Source organism: Carassius auratus, unplaced genomic scaffold (assembly GCF_003368295.1).
Source record: "Carassius auratus strain Wakin unplaced genomic scaffold, ASM336829v1 scaf_tig00215828, whole genome shotgun sequence".
In the NCBI taxonomy this organism is placed as follows: Eukaryota; Metazoa; Chordata; class Actinopteri; order Cypriniformes; family Cyprinidae; genus Carassius; species Carassius auratus.
Window position 1 is genome coordinate 25,098 of NW_020528261.1, and position 11,649 is coordinate 36,746.

Here is an 11,649-nt window from a genome sequence, read left to right on the forward strand (position 1 = left end):
ATTTCTATAAGCAGAGCTGGGGAGGAATAATATCTGCAAAGCTTTTGTGAAGGTCTGTGGGATTCTCACTGGGAACTGGCAGCAAAACTGGCATAAATAAGAAACAATCCCTCATTACACCAAATGAAAGAGAGAGGCAGAGAGTGTGTGTGATAGGCATCTGCCTCTCTCTCCCTTTCATTCTTTCCCTGGATGGGTTAAGATGTTCCCGTGGGATTGTGAGGTTTCTGTGCTTTCCAGGATTTGTTACCACATGGGAACAGCAATAGAAACGAAACATGTCGAGACCCTGCATGCAAACGCTAGCACACATGCTTATTGTAAATAACCTTGGAAACATGTCCGAACCATCACCCTGCTAGCCTTCAACGCCTCCTGTAACATTCACATGTGCTCCCTACAAACACACACACATACTGCATCCTTCAAATCTACCCACACACAGAAAATGATCCCCTCACTACCTCCTACCACTCAGATGAAATCTGCAAGTGCTTTTGTTCTAACTTTAGAGAGCACACACACCTCTCACATGCGCAACACAAAATATCTCACCCAGTTTCACTCTACAAGTCCTGTCTTGTTAAAGAGAATGCCAAACACACAGAAGAGAGAGAGAGAGAGAGAGAGAGTGAGTGAACGGAAGAGAGTGAAAAGAAATGGCGAAAATGTGCTCATTAAAACTAAATTTAGTTGTAGAGCAGAGAATTTTTATTATGTTATACTACGTTGCCATTTATATCAAATTTGAAAAATATTAGAACAATTATCTACTACAAATAAAAGATAGCAATCAAAATCAACAACCTATTTCTAAGCCGTAAAAGTTTGTCAAATATAAAGCAGGGTTATTATGCATAACAAAAACTTAAACCAAAAAAAAACTTTTTTGTTATAAAAGTAAAGCTTAATAATATAAATCAACCATTAATAAAATATTATTTTCTATTAATAATCGTTTTTTAATGAATAAAAGTAAAATAACATTAACAGAAATAGTGTCATTTAATATAATACAAAAAAATATAAACAGTGTATATTATTTCAGCTAGTTTTCAAAGCAACATTTCTCATTTTCATTTGTTTTAACTTGATGAGTTAAATATCTAAAACCGAAATAATAAAAACGAAATAGATATAAAAAAAATAAATTTAAAATTAAAAAAGAAAATCAGTCAAACAATTAAACAATAAAAAAAAGTTAGCTAACAATTATTCCATCCCCTATCAACCTCTTCCCCTAACTTCCCCATTTCATTTGAGGCATTTTAATTTCAAGATAAATCAATTAATAAATAAAAAACAATAATAAAAAAAAAATTAAAAGCATTATTCCAAAATGTCAAACAAACACATAAAACAAATGCTGATGTTTTGTATTAAGCATAATAGTTTGTATTTGCTAGTTAGTCATTTTTACAGTTCTGTCAGATTTTACACATGAAATGAAATTTCCTTCATTTTTATACACAGTGGAGTCCAACTGAAAATGCGTGTATGACACGTTTTAAGGCATAAATAATATAATTATATGTAATATAATATCATTATAATCATAAATATAAAATATGTAATTTATTTCAAATTATTAGCATAACCATTTGAGTAAAATTTAATATGAAAAAATGTATAACCAGAATTTTGTAATAATTCGTATTTACTCCTTTTGCTTTGACATCACATGATCAGTGTTACAGATTTGCTCATTTTATCAGTAACCTAGATATAGTGCAAAGGCCAAAGTATTTCTTATTCATTTTATGTTTCGTTGCTTCTTTTTTATCCAAATCCCCCTTTTTTTTCTTCATTTAAAAAAATCGATTTTCAATCCCAGATATTCAGTGTGAAACAGACTCACGGTATACCTAAAGCTTTGGATGTTTTTTAACTGTTTCTTTTCGTCCATGATAATCAATGTCTTCCTGTGTATCACCGTATTTAATCCCAAGGAATAATGGGTTAGGAAAAGGATTATAATCTAGTGTATCTCCGTGGATTAACCTGAGAAGGTGAGTCATGGAGTGACAGAATGCAGAATGCACCTGCTCAGACACCTGCTGAAGAACAGGAGAGACTCGGCTAAGACAAATGTCTCATGTCATTATGGCTTTAGTACACTGTAAAGCACGCCTGGAAATGAAAGGATGAGGCAAAGAAGGGAAAGGGGCAAACATGTAAAGCGGAGGAGGTAGAAGTAAAAGGTGCTGGTTTGTGCCCACAGTAACACAACAGGTTCAGCCTGAACCAAATGCTAACAAAGGCTGAGATTACAAGGTGCTGAAAAAATGAAGGAAGACACAAACAAACAGAAAGAAAATGAAACAGGGTCTTTTGTTCCGATGTGATGGCTTTTGAAAAGTCAGGGCTCATTGTGGAAAGCTCCTATTCCCCTGTGCCATGCTTGTCTCTCTATATGTCCATCTGGATTAACCTCTGTTCACCACACAGAGAAGACTGTTAACACCAAGTCTGCACAAACAAACCATTATTGCATTAACACTGACCTAGACAAGTGACAACTCACTCGCAAAGTCATCAAACACACACACACACACACACACACACACATACACGTTAAGTTAGCTTTCCACAGTTAGGACATCCCATAAATGTCCATTACAGACCTTATACCCTCCCCCCTTAAAAAAACGTTAGTGTAAAAATAATTCATGTGTACTTAATTTACTTTTAAAATATTTTTAGATTGTTTTGAGCATGAACTCTATACATTATCATAAACATATAAATATGCACATAAACACACTTTTACATCCACAAATGACCTGTAATCATAATGTCACATATTTACTAATTTCATCAGTAAACTATAGTGCAAAATCCTAAATATTTCTTGTTCATTTTATGTTTCATTCCTTTTTTTTTTTTTTTTAATCAAAATCCCCAAACTGTGTATTTATTTTAATTTACTGTATAAAATCAATCCCGGATTTTCAGTGTGGAGGTGTTCACTGCATACCTAAAGCTTTAGATGTTTTTTCAGCTGTTTCTTTTCATACATAATAAAGAATGTCTTCCAGTGTCTATTACTGAATTTAATCTCAAGGAATAATGGGTTAGGAAGAGGATCATAATCTAGTGAAGCTAGTGAATTAAGCATCGAAGGTGAGTCACATTCTATCACATTTTAGAAATCATCAGAAATTATATATCAACTGAAAACTTAAAATCTCAAAATTCATCCTTTAAAACCCATTTTAAAATCAGACGTTGCATTACCATGTAAATGGTACATCAATATCATTTAACAAAATGTGTTCAGTCATGAATTATAAAAATTTAGGTTTGTATCATGCACATTCAAGTCAAAAACGTAAGTGGCAGTTAAGTGGTTAAGGTATGTAATGGACACAATGGGATGTCCTATCTGTGGATAGCAAACATGTGGGTGTGTATTTGATTATCTATTTATCTATTCCACACACACACAAATATATATGCAAAAAATTATGGTTCCCCAAACTATATCTCTTTTTATTTTAAATGTGCCATTTAGCCAGGGATAAAGTGCTGCACTGTGCTAGCCATGAATGAATGGGTCACAGGTTCAATTTCAACATTATCTTTGTGTGTCCATCACCTAATTATTTATAGGCATTATTTATTATTTATTTTTTATTTATTTTTTATTTATTTTTTTATTTATTTAATACATTATTTATTTTATAGGTTTTTCCAAATCTTTACATTCTTGTCATGAGAACATTTTAATTAGTGTTTCTAAGGCAAATTTTATGACAAATGATAGAGGTATGGTTACACCCTGTTATCCTCTAATGACCTAATCCTCTTTAATAATTCTGATTAAACAAGTCACAGCCGCGCTATGCTTCATTTCTCCCTAGTGGCTGCACTCACATTTGGACGGAGATGTCATTGTCATTGTTGTCTCTTGGAACAATGTTTAAATACCTCTAAATGCGTTCCAAGGCAAGTCTAAACCTGTGGAGGTTTTAGGAAAAGCCTGCCTTACCACAACCCTCTAACGAACCTTCATTCCATCGCAAAAATTCAGGTACCGCCAGAAACTTGCTTCCGGAGTAAAATGGCAAGGCCAAAAATAGAGTGAGCAGTTAGCTTCTTTTTCATCACTGCTGCATAAAAGCATTACAGTGAAACAATATATAAAACTTATAGACTGATTCTTCATCTCATGAGAGATTGCCTGCCAAGTTTTGTTTAATGTGGGTGTGGAAATAGAGGTGTGTCAGACAGAGACTAAAAAGAATAGTTCACCCAAAATGCAAATTTGCTAAAAATTTACTCATCCTCAGGCTATTCAAAATGTAGATGAGTTTGTTTCTTCATTTGAACAGATTTAGAAAAATGTAACTACTTCATATGCTAATCAATGGACCCTTTGCAGTGAATGGGTGCCGTCAGAATGAGAGTCCAAACAACTGGTAACAACATCAAAATATACCACGACTCCTCTCCAGTCCATGAATGAACCTCTTGTGCAGTGGAAAACGGCTTGTTTTTAGTAAACAATCCCTCATAAAGACTAACTAACTTCAAACCATTGTTTCCGGCTAAAATATGAGTCCTCTATCTATAGTTTTGTTTTTTCCAGTGAGAAAGCGGTCTAAATCAGGTGAAAAATATTCACTGATCAAGCAACGTTTACAAGCAAAAACAGTTCTAAACAAATATGTCAGTGGATTTTGATGTGAGAGGATAACATCGCATGGACATTTGCACTATAGGAAGTGTTATTATGGATTATGCACTGTATTTTGACCAGTATTTTGACCAAATGTATTTTAAACACCTTACTGATGGATTTATTTCTTACAAACATGCAACTTTTCACAAGATTTAATTGATGTACTGGGGTTGTGTGGATTATTGTGTCTTAATATGTTTTTATCAGCCTTTTAAAGTCTCATTATAACGGCACCCATTCACTACAGAGGATCCATTGGTGACCAAGTGATGTACTGCTAAATTTATCCAAATATTTTCAGATGAAGAAACAAACTCATCTGTGTCTTGGATGGTCTGGTGGTGAGTAAATTTAAGCAAATTTGCATTTTTGGGTGAAATATTTCTTGATGTCTCCAGAATCATAATATCATTATATTTGAATTATTAATAAATAATTAACTATTGCTTGAGCTTTATTCAGTTATTCATAGCTATTCAGTTGTAAATTTGACTGAAACTGGAATCATATCGCCCATAGCATAACATGATAAAAACACTACTTTTAAAGTTGCTGTCTTGCTGAATTTCAAATGAGAGAGGCTGTGAAGAAAGACTAAAGTGCCATTAAAGAATGAGCCTGCAGGTAGCATGAATAGAGTTTTAGAAACGCCTGACTTATTAGAGGGAGGAAATGCAGACAACTGGTCTGTCAGCTAGTCTGAATAACCCCCTGAGTGCACACACACACACTCACACACACGCACACACACACACACAGAGAGAGAATGTATCATAAAGACATAAGAAGTATCATAAGGTCATGGAAGCATAAGAAGAATCATAAGACACTGTACCCTTAAAATATTGTCTAGTTTAGTGAAATTCAAGTTATGTTTCCTATGCTGCTTGATGCTTATCTGCAATAGGCTATCTATGCTGTTGAAATTCTCACTGATAATACGTTTCTGAGAAATTCAGTTGCAACTATCAGGAAAACTTCTTACATTATGCATAATGAAATATTAAAGTGGGTGAGAGAAAGATTCACTTAGTAAAGATTGGCAATTGCATGTAGTCTAGCAGTAGCGACTAATAAATGACAACCCATTCTCACTCCAAAGGCGTCAAAAACCGAAGCATGGTCAAGCGCCCCTAGCGTCACTTTTATGACGCCAAATGTGCCTCTCGGCGTCGACTATCGAAGCACTACGACCTTCATTGCTTTCAGTGGGAAACTTTTGGCGTCAGAATTCGACACGAGGACATGAGATGTTTATCGCTATGAAATCACGTTCAAGAAGTCTCATTCAGCACACATCGCGCGATACTTTCTATCAGTCCCACCGTTTGGGTGAGTAGTCGTATATACGCTCTTTTAATGCCTTTTATCAAATGTATTCTGTCTTCTTTATTAGTCAGATTAGTGCCATATGTTTAATCGCTGTATTATATCGGTCATCCGCGGCTGTCTTTGAGTTTCATTGCGTTTAAATAAATGAACACAGCTGCTAATTAGTGTGATTAAACTCTATCTGTCACGTGACGTGCCATAGACCTTCGATCCGTTTTATATTATTATTAATTTCAGGATCAATGATGTAAGTTGTATTTGTAGTAAAATCATGGTAATCACGACACAATAGTAATAAATGAAATGTGAAGTTAAAACACAGTAAATGGGACATTAGTAACTGTAACTGTAGTTTTACTATGATATATTAATAATCAATACAACAATACAATAATCACCAAACCAGCTATGTTTGTATCACTGTAATGTTAGTGTTTTTATGTGCTTTTATATGACAGATATCACAGTAATCATGTGTTCTGTACCATGCTTTTAATACCTTTTAATGTGAATCCAAAAAAAAAAAAAAAAAAATCAAATAATAAATAATAAATTTATAAATAAAAAAATAAATAATAAAACATGTATTTTTCCATCTTGCAGTTCATTCATATCAGTTTATATATATATATATATATATATATATATATATATATATATATATATATATATATATTTATTTTCATATATATATATATATATATATATATATATATATATAAATATTTTGCTCACAGATCATTATTAACATTCTGTATATAATTCAATTTTATTTTCTCTCCCCTTTTTTATTATTTATATTTTTAGCTGAAAAGACGTAAAGGCAGTCAGCCCAGTGGTGTTTCTGGAGAGGGATTCCTTCAGAAATGGAGAAGACAGAAAGCTGCGGAGGCAGATATTTGCAGCAGTAAGTCTGTGATAGTTTGTCTCTTTTATCAAAAATTCCTGCTGTTATAATTTGTACAGCATTTGTTGTTTCTTAAACTGTTGCACTGTCCAAATACCCACACTTGCCATCTTTTCACTTGACCACTTGATTACTTATTTGAAGACTTTCCTGTATTTGGCCTAGTGTTCGAGTGAGCATGATGACCACGAGTGTGTGTTGAACTTTTCATGACCTGATGACTGTGTTTCCCAATCCTGATCCTGGAGAAGCCCAGCACTGCACGGTTTTGGTGTCTCTCTTATCTGCCTTGGAGTCTTCACTGATGAGCTGATGAGTTGAATCAGGTGTGTTTGATCAGGGAGACATCTCAAATGTGCAGTGTTGGGCTTCTCCAGGACCAGGATTGGGAGCCACTGCCTTATGGGACACTTATGTGTTTAAAGAGATTTTTAATATCTAATTATCAATATTTCACATACTGTACATTGGACAGCTTTCCATGACCTCTTGTGAGATCTCGGCAAAAAGTCTGACGATTTATTCCAAAACATGATGCATGATGGGATACACTAAGCTTTGTATAGCGCTCCGGAGCAGTATTGGAGAGGTTTAGTGTGTGTTAAGGACGCTGTGCTTTGGCATTATTAAGACCGGGGACAGTCTTGTGCACACACTGTCACGTACACACACTCTCAAGTGGCCAAGACTGCAAGTGTGGGTATCTGGACAGGGTCAAAGTCTTAAAAAAGATCCCTAAACACATCACAGTCTTAATAATCCAGTTTAACACTTGTATGATATTGTACAAGCCCCAGGACGGTCTCATCTGACACTATCAAAATAATTCATATGACTATAGCTTGTTATTAATTACTTGCTTTCAATAATGGATTCATTTAACATTTAATTTTACAGCATCTTTACAGAGGTGTAATGTACAAGCTGCACGTTATTAATAATATGTCCTTCCTTCTGTCTTACAGGATTTTTCCAGATAATGCTGTTCTTCTTTTTCAGGTCTAAAATATCGAGCTCAACAGCTATTTTAAGAGCCAACCCTCACAAACCTTCCTAAAACCTAAAAGAGCTATTACTGAGTCTCAGCGAATCTTGCCATGATCAGCTCTTCCCAGGTACATTTGTTTACTCCAAAAATGCTCTGGTCTGAATCTTACTTTAAATTAACTTAATTATGTTTAATGAGCAATGTTAATTGTACACAGAGTAAGTAGAGATTATCTTGTTTCACAGAAGAGAAGGAAGACCAAGGAAATGATTTGCTCAGGATGAGGAATGAAGACGGCCATCTTGAGCTCAAACAAACAGAAGTCCTCTGGTATGTGTGTGTTGAAGCAATGTTATACAACATTTTATGATGATCTCTCACAGAACTGGTCATGTCAGCCTTGATTTCGTTTTATACTATTACAATTACAGCATGTTAGCAAAGTGTGACTGGACATTTTTAATATTATGTTTTTAAAAACACACCACCTGTTTTAAAAGCAGACAAGTATCATGAAATTGGTTTAGTTGATATTAACACCAATTGACATTATTTCATTGTTTTGTAAATGTTATGTTATAAATTGTGAATTGATAGTTGATTGGTTTGAAGCCAGGCCTTACACTGCACAGACTAAAACACATTTGTGAGAGAAGTCAGGAACTTTGGAGAAAGATTCTAGAGGAAAAAAACACATTTACTGCAACATTAGATCAGTTCTAGAGTCTCTAAGAACTACACATGCTAATGCAGTCTCATGAGCAAGACCTTTGCTTCTGTAACTTTTTCTTAATTCTTGGAGAATGACATATTTATTGCAGTATTTTTATTTGTACAGATGATCTCATCAGCCAAATGAGAGGTTTTGACCAAGTGATGCTCTTGAAAGGACTGAAAGAAGAGGATGTGGTAAATTCTCTTCAGAGAAAAAGCTTCTCAAAAGGTCTCAAAACAGCTTGAAGAATGGTAAGTGTACAGTACTACAAGGGTCATAGTTACTCACCCTGCTAAAACCACACAGAACATAAGCTGCGCTCTCTGTCCATTAAACAACTTCATCTGCATTGTTTGTTTGTTTCACTTTGACCAGGTCTGGGATGTTAGGACTGAGAGATCCTCTGGCTGAGAACAAGCTACACCACATCAGTGCTGGATATCAACCACAAACTGTTTCCAGACACGAGAGAAGAAGAACAAGATGGGGAGATGAAACCAGTTTAGATGTGATGATGGGAATCATTATTTTCTGGAACAGTATCACATGTCTTATATGTATCACATGATCTGTATCACAGTTGACTGGATGGGACTGTGTGACTTTTAAGGACATTTCATCACTCATCTGTGTGAACTGATTTATATATGAGGTTAATGTATCTTTGATGATAATTATTTTCATTGAATCTTATTTGTCTTGATGCTACTTTATCAACTTTATAGTCTATGCTTCAATAAAATGAAAATGGTGAATATTGTGTTCTGAAGATTCTTGGTAAATACATCATTTTACTAGGTAGGCTCATATGTGTTTATTTTAGACTTGGAAAAACGACATATTAATTATTGGGATTATTTTTTTATTTAAGACATAAACATTTTTGATCGGATTAATAACATCTGGGACATCAGTACACCAGAAAGTATTTTTTTATATTTTAGTAACAAATATGCAATTTTTTTGTGAAATACAGGGAGTTACAAGATTAATTATTCTGCATTACAATATGGTGCCATGGGCTTTATTGTTACAAACACTTGAGGGATAACTGAGAATGTAGCAGGAATGATCAACGTGGATCTTGTACTGCATTAAAACCAAGAGCACGCACATTACTGATGTCCAGCACATGAGGAGCAAGATATGGGGGTGAGGAGGACATTTTTACACTGATTTCGGCTAATTAGTTATATATAATGCTAATATATATATATATATATATATATATATATATATATATATATATATATATAAATTAATATTCTTAGCACTGCATGAATTTGTCCTTGTGTAATAGTGAAGTATCACAATGTGTATACATTGTCCTTGATTACTGCTTTACAGTGGGGAATAGATAATGGCAAGTTGTTGCAGGTTCATCCATTATATTTCTTGCCATTTACTTCAAAAATCAAAGAAATAATCTATTATTTTCATTATTAAATCATTTCTTTATAATTTTTCCATGTTTCATCAGATGGCCTCACAATGTCCTGTCAAAAGGTATAATAGCCATGATGAATAGAATAGAAAACAGAGGACTGTGAAAACTGTCAGATATAAATGTGACTCAGCTCAGTTTGTTGTTCATGATGAGGAGAATACATATATGTAGGTTTTACTGCCCTGCTACCCCCAGGGGCCCAGTAGCACCCCCCGGAAGAGCCCAAAACTGTACATTTCAAATGGCTGTAAATCAGAGTCCAATTAACATATCAAAGAGAAAATGGGCAGGATTATTACTTATGCTATGCTGATAAAATAATGTTGAGCTCAGTTTTCAGAAATAAGTGGAAAGCTGGCATAAAAGCATTTTAAATATTGCTCACTGTAAAATACCACATTTCAGCCTGCCTCTCAAATATATCACAGATGTTTGCACAATAAACATATTTAGATATCCAGTTTACCTTAAAATAAATAAATAATTTAGTTTCGTTAATAAAAAGTTTTAAACTACATTACCCACAAGCCTCCGTCGTTCTATCTATAGAAAGGCAACACTGGGGGGCTGTTTTTGTAGTTCATTGAAGTTATGCTTAGGGTTAGGATTAGGATCTCGCTAAAGATGTCATTTTTCTCAAGATAGCAACACTTCATTGTTGACTTAATATATTACTAATGTGATGATAGGAGCAAAACATACTTTTTAACATGATGCGCTGTTTAATATGGGTTAAAAGATAGTCCAACCACAGACTGTCCTGAAAAGTCATAGCCAATGACATCAAAGCTGAGCAGCAGCGTCACACTTCCTTATCCATGTATGACAGATGTCTTTCGTTTTTCGGCTGAAGGGATAGATTCGGTTAACAATAGATTAAGCTTGCTACTTATTAGATTCTGTTTTATTAACGTCTTCACCTTCCTCCCATGTTCAGCTTGACAAAAAATTGGGCAATATTGATGTGCACATGCCCAGCAGTCGCAGTTGTATCCAACAGATAGATTCCTCTCATTAAATATAAGACACATTTTTAAGATTTGTATTTTTTTTTTTTGACCAAAGACAAATATATTTACTAATCAAATGACGTGCTTCTAAAATTTACATCGTATATTACATTGTGTTTTAAAGTTAAAAAATTGTGTTTCTGTGATTTACCATTATAAATGAATGAATGAATGAATGAACAAATAAATACATAAAGCATAATAAACATGCATATTTTTGTAAGGATCTTCCATTATTTATTGATATGTCAAACTCATTTAAAGACAACATGCCCAAATTACTACACTGCATCCTCTGTCACCAAGCTCGTTTTTGCCACCATAAAGAATAAAAAGGCAGTTATGTTGTAAACATTAACTATTTACAGTATGCAAATGAAAATGCTTTTATTAAAAAACAAAACAGTAAATACAGTATGTCTTTCAGAGAACACTGGAAAAAGATCAATTTTATTAAAAAAATAAAATTGACCAAAATGTTATACAACACAATGTAAATGTTTCAAACTCACAAAAAAACCAACATGAAGACATGCATGTCAAGTGTGCAATATCATCTATAAAAC